Genomic DNA, 22,992 nt, shown 5'->3' on the forward strand with positions numbered 1-22,992 from the left:
AAAAGAAAACATGAGGGTAGAAATAACGTGAGAAACGAAGAAGCCAAGTAGAATGTAAATGAAGAAAACAAAGTGAAGTAGCATATTTTCGGAATATCTCATCGCGTAGCTTATGAGTTGTCACAGAAGCTCCCCCCAGAGTGCAGAAGCTTCTTTAAACAGTGCCCAAAAAGAAAATAAAGTATTCTTCACATCCCTATGTATATTGCTTAAAAGTAAATAGTTAAGATCCTAGCTGGACTGCATTTTGCAGACTAACGAGGCTCTGGCGTCTGAACTCGTGCTGTGTCGTCCCTATATGTTTGTGATTGTCTCTTCACCCATCTTATCTTCATCACCATTCATCCTCATCTTCGCGGTTAGCCAAATGTGGTATACATATACAGCAGGTATTACTTTTTCAGAGTGTAAATCTGTCTTACCAGGTTGGTAACGCAGCTCTACTGATGTATTAAAAAATCAGATGATTTAGTTTACGATAAAGTTGGATGGGATGTACCCATAAGCGGATTCAAAATTATTTTCGGTGGAGCACAGAACATGAATAAGCCCCCTATAGCATATCGTAGGATGCAATTTTGGAAATACAACGTGTAGCGTCTTCAGGTTTTCTACATGTTCAATACAGCCATACCATTCGGATTTTCTTGTGAAAAAAGTTGAGCAAAGTTTGATTTTGGTCCACTTTGCGCCCAGGTAAGCTAATCGAGACAGGACCTACAGTTTAAAGTGGGATCCAGTCTGAGTCCACTGTTCCATGTATCTTCACTGGAAATCGAATCTGGAACCTTTTGATTACAAGGTGGCAGCTTCAGCAGTTTTGTGAATTACAGTAGCTGTTTTAACAATGATTTAAAAAAGAATGAATGTTGAGAACTGACAAAAGGACTGAAATGAGTGTGTGTGGGAGAGAGACAGAGAAATGGGACCTTCTAAATACTTCTCCCTTATCTCCATCAGTGCCAATTTATGTGTAATATCTCTCCATGCTTTATTCTTTGAGATCCTCTAAAATGGCACAGCATTTGTTAACGTGATTTTTATGTAATCAAGATGTCGTCCTAGATTCGATATCCAGTTATGTACATTCCAGAAGCCAGCAAATCTAAAACTTTGATTAGATTATTTGTGCTATTCTTTGGTTGCCTGGGGACGAAAAAAAACAGGGAGATTATAGAAAGATTCTATCAAATGTGGTCAATTGGTGAGAGGTATAACAACTATAATTAAACATCATGCCTAATCAAGTTTCAAACACAGGATCTCTGGCACAGTTCTAAATTCTTACGGCATCATAATACAAGTTTTCAAAGTACTGATTTACAAGTGAACATTGTAATAACTTTTGAAGGGGCTTAACCTCAATAAGCCCCCTCAAATATGCCATTCATGAATACAGTATTGATTCCATGCAATATAACCACAACGTAAATAAAGTTCCGCTAATGTAACTGAAAAATTACACAATCTTATGGAAATGTATCTGCTTTTGCAATGTTACATTTACATGTTTCTGTAAAATTACAAATATTATGTTATGTTCGCGGACATTTCTACATTACTGTAACATACGTGAATCACACAGGTGTGCGTATTGTATTGATGGATAGTAAACAGGGGCGCATATAGTGTGTGTGCCAGACCCACCGAAAATCACTCTATTAAAAGAATTCCAGCTTCCGTGGCACAAAAGTTCTCTGTTCTCCTTCCCCTTTATTTTCCTTCTCCGTGGTTCAAACTAATTTACATATAAACATGACTTCGTACAGCAGATTCAAAACAACTACGCAATTTATTCATTTCCAATGTCTGACCAATTTATTCTGCGACCACATAGGTGTAACAAAAGTAAGCTAACGAATAAAATGTGTGATAACAAGTAATCTGCTGGAGAACGAAGTGATAACATAGTCCAATTACATAGGAAACAAACCCTCCGTAGTTGCTGGGAACTTTCGTCGACTTGAACATGGTTTATTTTTAAAAATAATAATATTGTTTAATAACGGTAGTAATAAGATTTCTCTACACTGAATTTTTAAGTGAGAATATGAGGAGGGGCAGTTCCCCCCCTTGCCCCCGTGCGCACGCCTATGGTGAAACATTACTGTAATGTTTAGCAACATTGCCGCAATGTTCCAATGTTTCACGAGTTAGGTTATTGGTGACGTATTTGAAACCATGCTGTGTTGCATGGGATGTTCTAATATTTGTCCACGTTAAACCCACAAGAATTCTTTCGGCTTCGATGTTTGCAACAAAGAAATAAAACATTTCCAGAGAAGGGTTGATACTGATGTACTTCACAGGATATCTGACTCTTGTTTTCACTTGGTTCAGTTTGTTACTGTATCGTAATTTTGCTTCAGGTCCCTTTCATCATATAATACCTTGTCATCCTCTCATTATGGAGGGCGAGTGCAGGTGGTAAGGTTCAATGAAGCATCAGCAGCAGATCCGGCCGAGAAGCCTCTGGCCTTGGAAACCAGTCTTCGAGGTTCATGAATGGGCCAAGGGAAAGGACGGCGGCATCTCCCAAATAAAGAATCTCTCCGCTCTGTGTTGGCACAGCTAAGATGCCCCGGGGCCTGAAATGCACTTCTCTTCTTCACCGCGACCGACTGCAAGTCAAGACAAGCACGGATATGTCCTGCAACGAAAGCCGTATATGTGAGCACAGTGGCGCCACTCTGCTGTGGTTGCCTTTTCAAATGACCACTTGGAATCAGCGATCTGTTCAGTTGTGTTCGGCAGACATCGTTCACTCTCGTGTCTCAAGGGGAAATATACATTAATGATATCTAATATTCTTATTCTTCCTCTTGTAGGTCTGAGTAACCAAAGCTACTTCTGCGACTACAAGAATTGATCATTCCATCGGCGATACGGACTTCCTAAATTTCTCTTTCTCTTTGGCCTGTAATTTAATAAATTTCGAGGCAAACGGCTATCTGGCATTCTCAGAACATTGATTCCAATTTAATTGATAATTGCCTCGACCTTCCATTTATTTCGGATTTCTTCACTTCTAATCTTTTCCTCGTAAGGTTACTTAAAGACCAAAAAAAAATCTTACTTGTGAACAATTTATTCTGGTTTTATCATGTTGACGAAGAGTCCAACATTCGCTACCATACAGAAGAACGGTTTTGAAATTAGGTTATTGAATTTATTTTCTGATTTGTTTTCCAAAATTTATTTTCAAAATTTCATTTAATCCCTTACATTTTACTAAATTTTTCTCAACATATTTTTGGTGTTCGAACTGTGAAATATGGTTTTCCAAATATGCAAAGTCTGGTACCTCTTCAAATATTCTGTAGTTTATTACTATTTTTACTTTAGATAGTATGTTACCATTTATTGACATTGACTTAGTTTTATCCTCTGAAATTTTCTAATATATGTACGTTTTATTGTTAATATAATTATTTCTCCTTACGTTGCGGGCATCCTCTGTGTTGAATTTCATGAAAATCAACCACGTAGTTGTTTTATTATTTACGTTTCTGAAAACACGCCTAGAGTGGGATGCATCAGTATTACCAATCAAATTGTCCATGACGATGTATAATCTCTGCTTTGCACAACGAGAGCTTTTAAAATTGAAACGAAATACCAACGAAGCTGTTGGCAACCTCTACACCAGCACAACACAAAAGTTCATATCTTAAAAACACGCAGCGTGCAAGAGAAAAGTTGTCGAAAGTAGTCATGGACAATTTTCAGTGGAATTCTTGTACAGTGTATCTCAACGTGAAGCCATTTCTCGTAAACCAATGACCGTTCATTACCCTTTGATGAAACTACCTCCACGCACTGCACCTTGGACATTGGCACCTTGGCCGCCTTGGCAGCGAATGTTAAGATTATGAAGTTGAGTTTTCATGGTGGTATCGTTTGGATTCTGTGTGAATAGCGTGTTGAATTGTTTGTTTTTCTCGTTTGAGATCTAATTAATTGAAGTTTGATTTGAGAATAATAGTTCTAGAGTTACAAGATTAAATCTCTCTATACATTTTACATTTGATATGTGAAAGAGAAAAGCGAAATAAAAACGCTTGTGATTTCCCAAGATGGCTCAGGATGTGAAGATTAATGAAGAAAATTTAATGCAAGCAATCCAGAGTGATATGAATGTGATTGTACCTGAACAGTTAGCGGAAATGGAAGTTAGTGATAAGACTTCTTTCAAAAGAGGTCGATCTAATGAAGAATGCACGGAACCTGAAGTGGAGAAAAACCCCAAAAATCCGAAAGTAAGTGCAAGTACAAAGGTTGGTGTTGCTAAATATAAAAATGAGGCATATGATATGTCTTTATATTATGAGGGACATCAAGGCCCATATATCGTGTTGGTGGACAGTACATTACCTGGATCACAGAGCCTGAATACGGTAAAATTAGATTATAATTTGTGTAAGGAGAAGGTTGATGTTGAATTCGTTAAACAAAGTGGTTTGAAGCAGGCAAAATTGTCATTTCGCACAGCATATGATGCAAATAAATTTGCTAAAAATGAATTCATCAAGGAAAAATACCATTTAGAAGCCAGAATTCCTAAAGGTCTATTAGTGAGAGAAGGATTAATATATGGTGTACCTACCGACATCCCAGTAGACGAGATAATCGAAGACATTAGAGCTGAAGTTCCAATAATAGATGTAATAAGGATGAAGAAAACTTTTTTCAATGAGGATGGGGAAGTAAGACAAGAACCTACTAAACTCATTAGTGTAACATTCCAATCTCAACAGTTACCAAAAGAAGTGAAGTTGTGGAGACAAATATTTGAAGTGAAGCCAAAAGTAAGATCTGTGATTTTATGCAAGAAATGTTTCCGTTTCTCACACTCACAAACACAGTGTAAATCCTCTCCCGTGTGTTATAGATGCGGTCAAGCGGAACATGGAATCTGCAATGCCAGTCCTAAATGTATTAATTGCAAGGGAAACCACTTATCTACCGATAAGTCTTGTGTAAGATGGGAGCAAGAGAGAGAAATACAAAGGCTGATTGCTTATAACAACATCTCCTATCAAGATGCAAAGAAACAAGTACTTTTTGGAATTGATCCACGAAATGAACGGCGAACATATGTGACCTCTGCTAAAGACTTTCCTAAATTGCTGGAGATAAGAAAGGAATCAATAAACAAGGAAAGCCCTTCAGAAAATTATACTACAAACAGATTTAATTCTGTTACAGATTGGGAAAATAGAAGAAATGACACATATCTAAGTAACCTCTGTTGGAAGAAAGTGCCACCAGAATCTGACCGGTCTTATGAAAGTTTTAAAAAACAACACGGGGAAAATTTTAGACTGCATTCTGCTTCACAATTGAGGAAAACAATTAAACCTGTTTTGATAAAGGACAAAAATAAACACAAGGATCCACAAATTGCGTCAATATCATCAGCAGTGGGTAATTCAAGTGAACCTGTGAGCACGACGTGTTCCTCTAAGGAACAGGAGAGAAAATCAGATTCGATTGGACGCAGGACAACAGCACAGAGTCCTTCTCAGAAAGAATCGCTAGTAAATCTGCTACATCTAATAGCAGAACTAACCACAACAATTTCAGTGAGTGATGATTTATTATATATTAGGAAAATAATATTAAAATGTAACGAAATTTCTGTACAAATTTTAAAACTAATTCAAGACTTACAAGATTTCGGGGACACCCCCTAATTTAAAACAATAATGTGTTGCCAGCAAAGAAAAATCTTGCCATTAATAATACAATGGAATTTAAGATCCTTTTCTGCGAGGAAACTTCAATTAATTAAATTAATAGATGAGTGTCACCCGTTAATTATTTGTGTTAGTGAGGTATGGGGTTTAAAATCAGAAAATATTCATATTGCTCACTATCATACTATATTAAATGATTATAATGTGGGAAATAAGGGTGTGGGAATTTTTGTTCATGAAAGTGTACCATTTCAACAAATTCAGTTTAATTCAACACATGATTTATTTTCCAAATATAATGTAGAAGTGGTCGGTATAAAAATGCAGTTAAACAACTTACTTTATAATATTATTAGTTTGTATATTCCATCTCATTATACTTCTCAACAAATACAGAGCTCTCATCTAAATTCTCTTTTGTCTGGCTTTCAACATCCCTTTATCATAACAGGAGATTTTAATTGTCATAATACATTGTGGGGTGATCATAGAATTGATACTTTGGGAAAGACAGTTGAAGATTGGATGGATTATAATAACTTGACAGTTATAAATGATGGATCTCCAACACATGTACCACCAAATGGAAACAATATGTCCTCAATTGATCTAACTTTAATATCTGATAATCAGTGTTTTGAATTTGTATGGGAAATAGACTTTGATTTACGAACTAGTGATCATTTTCCATGTTTCATCACGCTAACATCATCTCAAAAATTTCCAAAATTAATAAAACAAAAAACAATTCGTAAGTGGAGCGTAAAGAGGTCAGATTGGATGAAATATAATTCAGTTTTAGACTTAAAATTTTCAGCTAAAGAATATCAAAACCAATATACTGTACAATATGAAAAATTTGTGGATATAATAACTCAAGTTATGGATTATGCCTGTCCGCGACTGAAACCGCAATATGATCGAAATTTTCCTAAAATAGATTGGTGGAATGAAGAATGTTTTCAAGCAAAAAGGAAGCGAATACAAGCATTGAAACAATTTGTAAGTGCTCCTTCACCTGCAACTTTGATAAATTTAAAACGAGCTACTGCAAAATCTAGAAAAGTATATATAAAGGCTAAGAGATTTTCATGGCAAAAATATTGCGAAGAAATAAACCCTAAAACAAAATTAGACGTTATATGGCGCAAGTTCAGATAACTTAGAAAAGCACATGTAAGTCGGACTTTACCTTTGTCCACTGAATGGAAAACTGATTTTATTAATAAAGTAATTCCTACACCCTTTACATCAGCCTGCGAACCTCCTAATATATTCTACACGTTCTCATCTACATCAAAATACTCAAAGGGGTTCACATCCTCTATCACTGTAAATGAAATTCATGAAATTCTTCAAGGGTCTAAAGATTCTGCTCCTGGCATTGATGGAATTACGTATTCTATGGTACGAAATCTTCCACAGAATGCACTAAGCATTTTATGTAAAATTTACAATCAAATATTCCTATCGGGTAAAATTCCTGTTGCATGGACCTCTCAAATTATTATGCCAATTCTAAAACCAGGAAAAAACCCTTCGTTGGGTCAGTCATATCGCCCAATAGCTCTTAGTTCCGTATTGGCAAAAATTTTTGAGAAGCTTTTATTAAAGAGATTAGAGTGGTTTATGGAAGGTCAAAAGGTATTTTCTCCCAGACAAATGGGATTTCGTAAAGGTTATGGAACCCAGGATGCATTAGTAACATTATCTTCTCATATTTATAGCGTTATTAAAAAAAAACAATCAGTACTTTCAGCCTTTATTGATATTCAAAGTGCATATGACAACGTAGATATTAATGTTCTATTGAGACAACTACAATTACTAAAAGTGCCTCATTGTATACTCATATTGACATGGAAATTGTTATCTAAAAGACAACTTTATTTTCATTTTGGTTCAGAAATGGTAGGTCCAATATATATTGGACAAGGACTACCACAGGGAAGTCCTCTTAGCCCATTATTATTTAATGTTTTTTTTATCAGATATTAAAACAATAATAGATTCCCCATTTCAGTTTCTACAATATGCTGATGATGTATGTATATATTTAGACTCAAACAATCACTTGAAAGATTTTTCAATGTTTGAAGATAAATTAATAGAATTTAACCAATGGTTAAAGCAGAAAAAATTATCAATATCTTTAGAAAAGTCCAAAATAGTAGTATTTAAACATAAGGGTCTTCAAAATATTTTCAACATTAATCATAGGAGATTACAAATTCCAATTGTTTCACAAGTAAAATATCTAGGTGTATACTTTGATGCATCATTATCATGGCAGTATCAAATAAATATGATGAAAAATAGATCCGATAAAATATTTCATTTATTTAAAGCTATGGCGAATACCAAATGGGGAGCACATCCTACCAGCATGCTTATGTTTTATAAGAATTATTATCGAGCAGTATTAGATTATGGATTAATGGTCTTGTGTAATCTTCCAGTAACAAAATTTTCTCCACTAGAAGTCCAGCAACGAAAAATTCTAAAAAGATGTTTGGGATTAATGAACAGTACTCCTAATGTAGTGGTATATATGGAGTCAGTAGAATGTTCGGTTTCTGTGAGGATAAAGTTAATTGCAATAAAAATGTTATTTAAAATACAACATTCACCATGGCATCCATTCAATGATGTTTTATTAAATCTTTTAGAGCTGCATGATTCAGGAATAACCAATCATAAATCAGCTACCCTTTGGGTACAACTATTTAGTAAATATCACCATGAATGTAGTCAAGTACTCATAGCAAGAACATTTGCCAGTATACTCGTTAGAATTTCCCACACAACCAATTCAAAAAATATATATCCCGAAATATAATCATTCAGCTGAGTTTAGAGAATCTTGGGAAGACTTTTATCATATATATACAGATGGGTCTAAAACTGAAAGTGGAGTAGGAGCAGCTCTTTATGATACTGAAAGAAATATATCAAAAATGTTTAGGTTACCAGTGGAGGCATCCATATTTACAGCAGAAATATATGCGGTATATCAAGCTTTGATTTATATTGGTACAGTTCCTGAACAGAAATTTCTAATACTGGTTGATTCGCGAAGTGTTTTACAAGCAATACAATCTAATTATAAAAATTTATTTAAAATATCACCATATGTCATCAATTGTATTCGTGCAACTAATAGCTTAATTAGCAATGGAAAGGTAGTTCATTATGTGTGGGTAAAATCACACATTAATATTTACGGAAATGAACAAGCAGACAGATATGCAAAAGAAGCTGCTCAAATGAATGAAACAATTCAGTTACCATTGCATTACACAGATCTTCTTCCGAGGGTTAAGAAGAAAATTTTTGAAGAATGGAACTTATGGTGTAATAATGCATTAAAAAGCGTTGGTGAAAGTTATCGTCCTTATGTTGATTACAATAGAAAAAACCTTGGTTTTATAATTGTAAAGGATCAAGAAATGCAATTGTTTTAATAAATAGACTAAGAAGTGGTCACGCGAGCACATATCATCATTTATTTAAAATACACATTTTAAAATCTCCGAATTGTGATTGTGGTGATTTAAGGGGTGATGCTCATCATATTATTTTGGAATGTCTAATTCACTCAGAGAGATGAAAGACTTTATACAAAACATTGTCAAAAATTAATGTTCCTTTCCCTATTAATATGACTTCAATGTTGTATGCTCCAGATATTAGAATTGGATATGTTATACTTGCTTTTTTGAGAAAAGCTGATATAAAATTATAATATACTTCTGTTACTGACTGACTTAATGTAGTTACATAAAATTGTATTTAAGAGCGTTTATGAACTTTGTGTGTAAAATTTATATTAAAAATGTTTATTATGTACTTATAATGTATGCTGGGCATAAACAGCCATCTGTAAAGCTGTAAGTCCAATAAATCTTTGTTGAGTTGAGTTGAGCGAATGTTAATCGACATTGCAAGGAAAATAAACATGATTACTCAGCCCCCATTGACATTGGGTAAAACTATTTTGTGTAATTTGTTTCCAGTGAAGAGTGAGAATGTAGACAGCTCACAATTTTAAAGATAAATCCACAGAAGATGAACAGCAGCTATTATATTCGCTCATCTTGTTTATGAGCAGAAGTCTAAGTAGCTGCAAACATTTTGAAGATTATCTAGACTTTGTAAGTTCTTTCATAAGGGGTCTTCTTTATCTGTACCTTCACTGTCCCTGTTGCGACCTCCCGTTTAGACAGAAATCTGTGACTTTGATGTTGTCATGCAAATTCCCTTCGCATCTGCGTCAAAGGTCAACAGCTCTCAAGACTTGGGAACGAAGGGGAGTGTCATTGCTTCGGCCGGGCGTGAAATGTACTGTAGGCACTGTGATTGAATATTGTGCGTTCTTTTGTGTGTGATATACGAGTACATGTCTGTATCATCTGTAGTATTGAGTGTGCAGTGGTCCCCAAAGTGTGCACCGCGACACCCTGGTGCGACGTGGCTGGGTTTTAGGGTTGCCGCGAAATGTTGCATTATTTTCACTGAAATGATTATATTGTTCCAAATATTTGCTCATTTAGTAGTTTTTACATGTAAAATGTTTCTGAATTTGAAAACTGTGTATAATTTTTTTAAACTAAGGCAAGCAACCTAACCACACTAATTGGGCGTTGCAAGTGCTAGATAGTTTTACATTCTGACCAGGGCGCCGCGGAAAAATCTTGAAACACTAGGGGCGCCGTGAAACGGAAAAGTTTGGGAACCTCTATTGTAAGGGATGATATCAGTTTCAATCAATTAACACTCCAAGAGATGGTTTAAAAGATGTTGAAAAATGTAGTATCTGTATTATATTTATAAATTTTATATCAGTTAACGACACCCTCCACCACACACACACACACACACATCTTCATTTAATACTTTTAACCATTTGAAAAATAGACTTGGTTAACAAAGCCCCCCCTGATAACACGTGAGCCCCCCCTAGAGATCAATTCTAGCTACGGGCCTGGAGGAAAGGGGAAGGAATATCTTCCTCCATATTTTCTTTCTCAGGGTCTTTATTCCTAAATTTGTTCCCAAACAGGGAAATGACATTTCCTCCCTCAAGGAAAGCATATGTGGAACACTATCACAGTCTTTGTGAAAATATTTGGTAATTCAAAAAAGGTTTTTTAAAAATTTGATTAATATGCCTTGCATAGTACATTTGCGTCTTGTTATTACTGTAATAATGTGAAATAACTTCCACTACACGTGATCATGATCATAATATCATTTTGGCCTGGCCCCAAGTAACGCGCTGAACAAGAAAAAAGTCTGTGGTAAGTAGATTCACTGTCACTAGATGTCTCTGCTTTTTTAAATATAAAATTCTTAAGTTTATGTCACATAATTATCATTGCTCTGACTCTCTTAGCTGCAAGTGGTTAAGGAAAATCATACTTATCAAATTTAAATTGACAATATGTGCTTGGACTCTTCCTATACCACTATTAGTTTCATTTTTATTTGCATTTACACATAAGAAGATGTGCAACGTGTTTACGTATATCACACTAAAAAATAATTTGGTGATAGTTTAATGGTTGCATCAAGTTCATGTACGTATTTGGTGGTTATACTGGAATATACTTAATAAAGTTCTTAATTTTATGTGTGTGTGGAAATAAAACAAAAATATTGCATGTGTCTATCAGGTAGAAAGAGCACCTATGACAGACCAGACGATCCGTTACGGATGGCTACTTCCTTGCAAGCATTAACAACGACAAGGTTGACAAGGGCATTGAACTATGGAAATAGATACGGCCAGTGTCAAATGAGACGAGGTTAGGGAATAACTGTCCGTGCAAAAGGTTGTTTGTTTGTGTGAGATGATAAGGTGCACGAAGTGTATTTTCTGAATGATTTTACCCGACCAGGTACTTTCTATCAATGAGTTCGCTTAGCGTGTATTCATGAGAGTTCAACAAGCACAAACGTCACTTCCGCCATGTGACAAGACTTGGTATTTTCTTTGAATCGGTCGGACGGGTGCGTGTTCTTGGCGACACCGCGATGAGAAACATGCAAAACATTTTATCCTGACAGTTTAACTGTCAAGAAACTACGAATATGTGTCAACGTTTATTCTAACGTGTTCGGTTCATACTGATTGGCAAATTAACACGTATCTGTGTAAACATTCTACCCAACAGTCAACAATGAACTCTTTTTCATCAAGGTTTCTCAAAGTATGGTACGCACTAGTACGCGAACATTCGGATACTGGGGCCGCGTCCGAATCGGCAGCAGATGTCACCTAGAGCACCGTTCCATCCGGGGACTCAGCCAAACTCCGTTGTCCGAATTCGCGACAGACGTGGAGTCGGAGGGAAGAGCAGAGAGGCGCGACAGATGCACGCTTGAACTCGCTGTGACGCTGCGCTTGGCAGCCATATTCTAACTTTCACTTTGTACAGGCAACATATACTGATTAGAGGATGTAAAACTCAGTTATACTTTAACATTTTATCAATAATACTAAATGTAGAAAAATTGTAAATGATGAAATAGCGTGTTACATTTTTAATATGAGTAGTAAATAGGTGGAAATCATTGTCATGTTTGTTTGGCGTCTGCCTTCTGCTTCCGTGCGATGCGCCTGCGCGCCAGAGCGCGGTGGGTGAAGTTCGGACTGACACCTAGCGGGAAAAGTGACAACCGTACTACAAGGGGACATGTAGATTCGGACGACTTGGACGTCACTTCGACGGCACGCGAGAGCAACGGGAGAGAACGGGAGGGAGCGCTTGCCAATCCGGACACGGCCTGGTACAGTGAAATCCATGAGTATTATCGTGCAAATTGTCCATGACTATTTTCATTAAAATTTCTCTTACATCCTATATGTTTTTAAGCGATGGATTTTTATGTATGATGTTGCAGAAGTTGTCAACAGCTTGTTTTGAGTTTTCTTTTAATTCTTGAAGCTCTTATTAGGTCAAATAAAGTGCGTGAACATAGTGATGGACAATTTGCAGGGTAATACTCATGGATCCCACTGTACGTGAACTTGATAGAAAAATGCAGAAAGTTATTGTAAAATCTCCAATGTCACATTATTAATACATGATCATAGTTATTTCTTATTTTAATGCGAATAAAAGCAGGTAATATAAGTACAGTTTTAGTATTTGTAAAATCACTGGTTGGTTACCAAGGGCGCCCGAAAAGAATGGCCTGAGGGGACACTTGCCCCCCCTGTTATATCTGGAAAAACTTCACAGAATTCAAATGCATTGTAGCGTGAAAACATGGACGGGGGGGGGGGTCATGAAAGACAAAGCAATCTCTGATATACGTATATGCATCGTGAACGAGTATAGGAAGACAATGACCTATTCATCAACAAATTGATTGATTATGGAAAGGTATCAAGTCGAATCCACAAGTCTGAACTTGACAGCAACGTCAAGGTATTTTCAATTCAATTTCAATTCTATGATTTGCAAGACAACAATAGTAATAAAAAGTAAAACAGACGTTTTCATGACTGAAGGGGAAGATATGAAATCTTACTCTGCCCCACAGTGCTCGGAACAGAAACTCCTAGCTGGGGGAGGGGTGGATGCTTTGCCCAGTTTGGTGAAAAGTGGTGGGATGGTTGTATGGATCAACATGGAGAATATGCAGTGGGTGGGGTATGCCTATGTAAATTATCCTAGTGGGAGGATGCTATATGAGGATTTTTTAACTGGGGGAGGGAATAGCAACACTCCATGTTTTCCCTACTCTGAGTACTCCTGTGTTCGGCCCTGCTGGTTACTATTATTTGGCAATATAATGACAATTTTGTATGTTAGCTCTGAAAACCCAGTAACTGTGCTAAGGCCAAAGTATGAATTTTGGTTTACTGGTAAGCCAGTATAGAAATTTCGTCTGTTTCTTTGCTTGCCGCCATTAAATAGTTAGGCAAGACTTTGCATTCAAGTTGTTTCAGCCAGGAAAACGCTTTAGCAACTCTACAACTTCTACACTCGTTAATAAAATCCAGCTTGTGTGCTTTTTTGTTCTTTACAGAACGTTTTGGAAATTCCAGGAGATCTTTCCCTCGCGAAGGCAGTGCCCTTTGAGGGCAGCGGTCATCAGTCTCCTCCAATGAAGGCCCCTAATTAACATTGCATGGCAGCACAGGCAGGTGGTAACAATACGAACAGCCTTGACCTCGTAAGGAGGGAACACGTTCGCGAATTACGCAACAAATAATGAGAAGAGGATGTGTTAACAATGCCATTAAAGAATGGTAACACTATCGCCTTGTAATCAAGGGGTTCCGCGTTCGATCCAGGTGAAAGCACATCCAATTTAACTGCGGGTCCAGCCCTGATTATACGAGGGGCGTCAAGAAAGCAAGTTCGATTGCGTCACTACGCGGTGCTAGTGGCCAGCGAGCGATGCGTGTATGCATGCAGGCAGAAAGAGGTGGTATGTGACTGTATTTTGGTGTATCAGCAGCGCTGTGAAGGTAGTCGTTTTAGGACAGTGCTAAGGTAAAGTAATTTGGTGCTTCAAATTAAGGAACTATTTTGATTTTTTCTTGACGTCATGGATTGTTTTGACACACTTAAAATTCTCCGAAATTTTTGATATCATATTCTAAACAGAGAACTATATAAAAGTCGTGTTAAAATATTATAATCCAAAATAGTTGTAATGCACTATTTGTTGAATTATCAGGGAAACCTGATGGTAAGAGACCTGTAGGAAGGCCAAGACGAAGATGGAGGGATAACATTGAGATTGACCTAAAGGAAATCGGTATAGATGGAAGAGATTGGATTAATCTTGGCCAGGATAGTGGCAGGTGGAAGGCTTGTGTTGCTGCAGCCATAAACCTCCGGATTTAAGAATGCTAGAGAGTTAGTTAGTTATTGGTTATGCGATCAAAAATTGCCACATTGATAGATATTGAACACATCCAGTTTTATAATTAAACATAATGAATGCTGCACCAGTGGCACATCGGAAATGTAAAATAAACACTAATTTAGAAACTTTTATTAACCTTCCATATTTTTTTTTTTATTTTCACTTTCAACATGTTCTACTTTTTGCTCTTAGGTAATAATATGAACTATATAAATAAATTGTTTATTAATTGTAATAACGTTGATATTGTGAGTAAATAGGATTTCAGACTAAGGCTCTCTCTTTTCCATGTATTTCTCTGTCTGCCAGCGTCTCAGGATGTGGTATCCGAGCCAAAACAATAACTAATTCTAAAAGTGCTGATAACAAGTCTAACTACGAATCAAACTCGTTAAAGATTTCCTTCCCATAAATGCAAGGCAAGCTTGCGATGTACCATAGCGACAACAAACAGTTATAACGGACAATAAAAACTTGAAAAGCGATAAAAAAAATACCACAGGGACATTTTACAATCAACTGGTTAGAAGCCCAATGCATTTTTATTCTTTCTTATCGCCCAAAAGAAACAAAGCATGGTATAACAGATTGGAACGATCTGTAACACAAGTTCCCTTGTAACTGAAGTTGTATGTCAAAAGAACAAATGAATATCTTGCTGCCTGTTCCAGCATTATCACAAACAGTCACCAATAAAAGTTTATCAAATTTGATACTTTTTAAATGAGAAGTTCATTACGTACATTTTGTGTGAGCTAAAGTATGTAACGCGACGTCTACTTATTTAACGTGCCTGACGTCGATCTGGTTCTACATTACAATGGTAATGTCAAACCCACAAAAACAATTAAACAAATAAACAAAAGGCAATCATTAATAACCTATTTACCTTTTGTCCCAGGGTAAGTGCCATCAGTCGGAGCCCAAGAGATTACATAGGGTAGAACAAATCACACCACAGGGTTAGTTCTATATATACTGTAATTTCTATAAAAGAGCACATGCATAAACATTACATCATTGCCCCTTTCACTCATACATTCACTCACGCATTCATATCTCGGCAATCCAAAAAACATGAGTAATTAGTACAATAATAGTTCGGCGGCATGTTTAAAGTTAGCTACATTAATTAAACTGTTCTTAATTTGACATTTACTTTTGCATTTACGGAAAAACAATGTTCCGGTAGGAGCTTAACTTGTACGACAAAACACTACTCCTTTTATGTTGTTGTAATTGAATGTTAATCTTTATATGGTTACTTTTTGCGGTTAACCAGGATCACTGTTATATTATTATATTGACAATTTATAGCGTCGTACAATCTGAATGTTAGATACTTTGGATAAATGGATAATTAAAAGCTGTACGGTTTTACATGTTAAAATGATGGTTGGTGCAATTTAATCACCGTAATAAGCAATGTCACTTCGAGATATTTAATGTAATTAGCGAGTTCATTGGATGTCACGACGGGGCGAACGAAGCTTATCCATTTTCACGTCCATTCCGGCTTACCTTTGTCGGCTCTGACTGAAGTCCTCGTGGTGGAAATGTGGAAGCTTATCGGCGTGGTCAATAGATGGTTTCATGGCGATAAGATTGGATTTCCTGCATCTTCATAGGTGGCAACTGGGTCAGACGCCCCTCCCAGCGGGGCCTTTCGCTGTCTCTACTCCATCTTGATAGTAAACAGCCACGTTCGAAATAAACACAACACGGAACGGTGCGACACACAAAGCGGATACTTTACGCGGGTGGTTCGCGAAAGATTGTGTACGATAACACGCCGAAGAAAATCTGAGTAAAACTGTGTCTTCCGCTTCTCCGCTCGTCTATTTATTTGCGATTCAAAAGGTTCGTTACGGTACCCTCTCTGTCCAAGCGTTGCTAAATTGTCCTCAAGTCGTAGGCTCTTGTCCTGCTATCTTCGCCCGTATATTTGGAGTTCTTTGACCCTTCTCCAAAAGCACCTCGAAGAGAGGTTACCCTAAGACCGGGCCTATTGTAACCTGCACGTTCGTTCCGAAGACAGTGCCAGGGAGTCTGTAGCTATTGTTATCCAGTCTCGCTGTTTAACCTTTAATATCGGGCTTAATTTATCTCCTATCAAATTCTGCTTTTGGGATTTCGTCGATTATAATCTGCTGCTGGGCTGTCTTTAATTTCAGTTGAATCTGACCATTGGTAATAAAGTTGTATTTTTATATTCCTTTACCCGAGGCTCGGCCTCTTCTCTCGGGAAACAGGCTAGTCCTTCGCTCTCCGCCGTCCAACTCCCGGTGAACAGCCACCATCCAATGCATATTATTGCTTATTACGATGATTAATTGATTTACCTGATAATTAGCAAGATTTTATCGTTATAAGTACAAAATAAGAACTTTTGACGAATTTGAAAGAAACAAATGTTCAAAACATAATTTTGTAACTGTTTAACAAATTCATAGAGAAACTGGTGAATATTTTAAAAGCACGCCAACATGTTATTGGAACAAACTTTTACATTAAATATGAAGCGTCTCATCATTTAGGAATGTAATCAATATGATTTACCCCGCCCCACTCTTCCTCTGTCACTATTTTGTAACTTTGTTAGCGACGTAAATTCTCCCGAGTATTATATATCAAAACGACTTAATCCGTTTATTGATTTATAAAGGCAAGAGACCTTGATCGTAAGTTCAAGAATAACATGTTGATAAGCAGGGATTAATATTGGAGATCATTTTCCTTAACACTAAATTGTGTGCAGTAACAATCATCAGATCGTAGTGCATTAGAAGAAAGGACGCTTCAACAAAATGTGTACACAATTTGAATGATTTTTGTTATAAAATCAATAACTTTATGCTGACGTATAGACAAAGTCTGCAACCAATAAGTACCGTCCCCGTGACGCAACAGCACGTGAGGGCCGCTCTACCTACCGACTGACGTGTGGTCAGCACGACGAACCCGCAGTCATTGTTGTAGGTTTCTGCGACCGGGTTACGCTACTCATTCGTAGCTCCCCATTTTCCTCACGATGGTGGGTGGCCACTGGTACTATACACTGGCCGAAATGTCGGGAAAAAAGTTGTTACGCTCTCCCCAGGAGACTCGAACTTGCAGGGAAGCGAATATTTCAGAATCCAGGTAACCATTTTATTGCCGGTGAGTGTACATATTAAAAAAAAATCGATGAGTAAATCAGCACCCTCTGTTGATCTAGTGTGTAAACTTTATGGGCTCCATTCATAAACAAAAGACAGTCGTGCGATTCGGTTGCTCCTTCTACCATGAAGACAAGAGATTATACCTAAAGATAAGAGGTGAATAAGAGGGAAAACCATTCGTTACATTCCCTCCTTCCTTGATGTTATGAAACTGTGGAAAGAAAAAGCGAATTGCAAGTGTGAGACGACTCTCGTTTATTCTAGAACAACAGGAAATTACTTTCTTTGACACGTCGCAATTAAACATGAGTGAGGAAGCAGCGTATGAATCATCTTTATGTTCCTTTTCTATGTTCTTGCTTTTGGCCTGTTTCACGTCATGGGAATCTGTAGTCATTGTTCTTGTCCCCCATTCTGTGTTGTGCATCGACGTAGGTGTAACTTGAAATTTAATCGTGTCTCCTGACATAAATACACCAACCTTTTCCCCTTGCACATTCCTTGATTGGTTCTATTCCGTATAGAGTGAGATGAGAAGCAAAATCATTGTGCGTTCTTACAAAGTGAAATTAGTACTTCTAAAGCTATTACATTGCAGCTTTGCATTGTAAAATTAATGTGCAAGATATTGTGTTGGTGTAATTTACGAAAACAGATATTATAACTAGAGAAAGGGAAACTAGATGTAAATATATTTTATTTATTAATATATAGAATCTCTGCTGAAATCTCACACAGCATTTACCGGTAACTTATGAATAAAATGTTGGTTGAAATTTCGATGTAGATAACAATCAAAATAATGTTAAAATAAAACAATAAAAAACCAGTGTTTCACTTTCAAAATGATACATGCTAAAATTATTAACGTTGTCGGTGGCGTTAGCCAATATTTTTTTTAACGTAAACTTCAAATATTGGAAGGAAGGCGTATGCACTACTGTTTCAGAAGACATGTCTTGAAACTTGTTGGCAAAATCTGCAAACGTCCCTATGGGAAGGTTTTGAGGAAGTAAAAATGATAATATATCTAGATCCTTATTTACATTTCAGCTGTGGATTTGATGAACACAAAAGGGACATATGTCCACCGGACAATTTTCTCTGTTCACAGTCTAGCCTTCTCTTTTCATCTTCAAGAGCGCGGGAAGCGACACCCTCAAACTTGGTGTCTGCCTCTCAGCTTCAACACAATGAATCACGTTGTCTGTACTCTCCTGAACAATAGCTTATAACAAGAATTCGTCTTTGTTTCGACTGAAATTTTCTTTTCGCAGCAGACTTGTGGGCCCCATATGAAAACGTCGGCTTCCTTTTTCCCATAACAGGGGAACTGACTTGAAGCTGTATCGCTAATATAGGCTTCGTTTCTTGTCTTTCTTCTCTTCTAATGTGACCACGTTTACACAAAAAATGAACCCGAATAAAATATTATTTCGTAAGCGAGAGGTCCTTTTGCTGCTTCACGTGTCGTACACCCACCACTAATAGCGGCACATGCTTTCAATGTGTTTCATTGTGTGTTTATGCCTTTTCAAGATTTCCTTCTAAAAGTAGAGCGTAACTTTTCGGTCACCCAGTACATAAAGAACAAGCCTGCAACCGACCTGGCTGTTCCCTCTACTCGTGTGCATATAGATTTCCTCCTGGTATTAGCCAACCAATATGGCTGAACTAATTTTCAGAAAGCAAAAATTCCTTCAATTTGCCACCGTTGCTATGCACGGCAAAAAGATACTAAGCAGTTGTGTGTACAATACTGAACGAGTTGCTGCAATGGAAGGTCACAACTGACTTTCTCTTAGTTCTCAGCCACAAAATTTCCATCTTTTACGGTTGTGAAACTCGTGATTTCCTTCCCAGACATTCACATGGAGATTTCTTATATGGGACACTATGGATGACACATCCGAATTCTCTTTCTGTTATCTCTCACATGCACAGCCGTCTAGCAGGAAACTCTTTGGTTTCATTTCTTCATGACGACGCTGCAACACTGTCTAAAGGACATTGGATGATTGAGCATAATAATCTAGCAATACCGTCTCATATTTTCTAATAGTCAACCTGTTGTCTTAGATTTAGGCAATATGGCTTTTTTAATCAAAGCAACTGTAATTTTTAACAGGATTATACCTGTGTGTGTGGCTTAACTTTATACTTTCAATAAAGTGACGTCAGTGTGATTACATGATAAATTTTAACAGCAAGAGTCCAGAAAATAACACAGTTATCAATCCACACAAAAATTTATCTTAAATATTCTGGGATTGCTTGTGTAATGTTCCACACTTGGAAACAATGTCATTGTTCTTGAAAAAGCAAGACATTTCCTAAAAAATAGTTTATAAAACAAGTCGAAGGTGTAACCAAGTCTAAAGTCACGAAGAAAAAAGAAAGTTAGTTAGCAACACTGTCTGTATAATGCAAGTCCTACTCTTCGCGTGCATGAACGGAGCTATTACCTTCACCTACGTACACAGTACATATAATTTATCAACCACTAGCATGCATCCTCCTTGTAGAGCAACACGTGACAGTTGTAATGATTGCATACTCACAAATCGAAGCCTTCACATTCTGATTTAATAGGCGCGGTGCTTCATTATCATGCATAATAGTTCTTGCTTTGTTTCGTTGCCTTCTAATGAACGTGACATATTTCGGCACAGTCTGAATCAATATTCAATATTCATACAAGTACCATAGAAGCTTCTGGAAAAGGGTTTTTAAGAGCCTGTGGGTGCAATAAATGAAAGTTCTAGCACTAATTACTAGCCTTGCACTTTATTGCAGCAATTTTGTATTCACAATGAACGAGAACAAATTGGTGGAAGGTGGGATACTCGATAATCTGAACGACACCAGCGCCCCTAGCGGTTGGTGCGAAACTTGAAAACTGTTCAGCTTGTTGCAAGCGAAACTTTGGAATTACTAGCATTCGCAATTTCTTGCGAGTCACCCGACAAGTGCTACTTAGTGGGATGGATGCTTATATGGATCAACATGGAGACAATGAAGCAAGTGACACAGTTCTACAACTACAATGCGAGCTGAAAGCCATTTACTACGATTGTAAGCAATTTGGTAAAACCACAACATCGAGACAAATGCTGACGTCATCAAGATAAAGATTTACACAGAAACTCTGAGTCTTTACTCTATTGTACACCTTTCGATATGTGTACTACGAATAAATAGTATGGTTCAATCAGTTCAAACAGGCATTCGAAAATAATTTAGTAATTCTATACTGAAGGAAGCAAAAAGACTAATCCAATTACACATTATTGTTTTTTTTAAGCAGCTGAAGAGTCTTGTAACTTATTTTCTATGGCAATATACGAGGGTAAGTCAAAAAGTATATGCACTTTTGTCACAACTTTTCTCAGGTTAGCCACACGCCTTCAGCGCTTGTGTGCTATAAGGTTGTACTTTTGTGGTCATGTGGCCGAGGTTTGATCTTAATCGCTCCATTTTTCTTTCTTTTGTTACATATTAAACATGGCCGCTCCACTGGCGTATGCACCAAGGAAGAACAGCGATCAGTGATCCGATTTATCTGATCTGAAGATGTGTCAGAAGTTGAAATTCATCACAGCCTTTCAGTACATCTGATGATGTCAGAATATTCTCTTTGGATAATGGGTGACCATTGGTTCATCAGAATCATCTCTCAAGCTTGTTGAATCTCCCATTAGTGGTGGAGGTTGATGGACATACTCCCGCTTCGTATTTCACGCTTGTCCAGCCATTTTTAAACCTCTCGATCAACTTATACACAATCGAACATGGTAAAGCGCTGTACCTGTATTAATTAAGATCAAACCTCGGCCACATGACCACAAAAATACAACCTTATAGCACACAAGCGCTGAAGGTAGTGTGGCCAATCTGAGAGAAGTTGTGGCAAAAGTGCATATTATTTTTGACTTACCCTCGTACAAACGACGTGACCATATACATGTAGTGTGCAGTTGTGAGATCTAATATTCTGTTCAACGTTAAACAGAAAGTCATTAGAAGTATAGAGGTTGGGCAGATGGATTTTTTGTTTCAGTATTTTACAATATGAACAACAAATAATACGCTCTAAAATGTAGTTTGATGAAACTTAGTAAATCACTTCGAGTTTCATGTAGGCCACAACCTAATCGCTAAAGTTTGTTACTTGTCCATGGTTTTGTAACTTAGTTCCTTCCAACCGTTTGATGGCGCTAGTTACTTCTACATTCGCTTTTCCATAGGCTAAGGTAAACGTTCTTATCTAGAGATTGTTCTTGTTCGGATATTGAAAATATGCATATTGCGACACTGTCGTTTCATTTTTTCACATTCTAGTGATACATTAACCTGGTCGCCAAACTGAGAAAATAACCGAGTAAAATGTTTTCAGCATTACACTTGCAGAAAAATGTGAAAAGAAGCCAACCAGAGCTTAAAATTTAATGCCGTTCATTTTACGACCACGTTTCCTTTCTTCCTAAAAGTAGTTGAACTAGGTTAATTCAAAGATAAGCTAAGTGATAAAAAACTGCTGATAGCTCTAATTCCATAAAAAGGATCGATTCAGATTATCAAAGAAACAAAGCAGTACAAAGTTCCATCTGTACTAAAAACGCTTAAATTGGAATTAAGGTCGAAGCAATTGACCTTTATAAACAAAAGAAATTGAAAAGTGATTGATATTTCGAAAGATCCGCTGTTTTGAAACTTGGAATTCGTGTTAAGCAGAAGTGAAAAGAGATAAAAAAGATAATCGTTCCAAGTTAATTGACGATCATTTCTAGATTTATCTTGAGTTCCATTTCTTAGCACTTGTCATGACCGATTAACTTAGAATTAAGATAAAAATGCAGATCATATAATAGCATTAATTTATTTTTATCTTCTTTCATCGAAGCGAGATTAGATCAATTGTAAAAGTATCAATCTTCCCCATATCTTTTGAGTCCATTGTCAGGAAAATAAATGCGAATCACACATTTACTGTGGTAATATCTTAAGTCCGCTGGATTGAAGATTTCAAAATTCCACTAGATTTTCATAAACTATGTTTTTAAAGAATTGTGTAAATACAAAAGATTTTTAGTTATTAGAGTTGTAAAAAAATGTACACATATTGCAATTAGAAAAATAAATTACCGCCGTATTAATAGTTGATTGGTTTGGTTTATTTGACTTTACTTCGAATTTCTGCCACTTTTGGCTAGTGCCGTATTAATTAAATCGATACTAGTGAT

The sequence above is a fragment of the Lepisma saccharinum genome, chromosome 23 (assembly GCF_977018435.1).
Source record: "Lepisma saccharinum chromosome 23, izLepSacc3.1, whole genome shotgun sequence".
Classification (NCBI taxonomy): Eukaryota; Metazoa; Arthropoda; class Insecta; order Zygentoma; family Lepismatidae; genus Lepisma; species Lepisma saccharinum.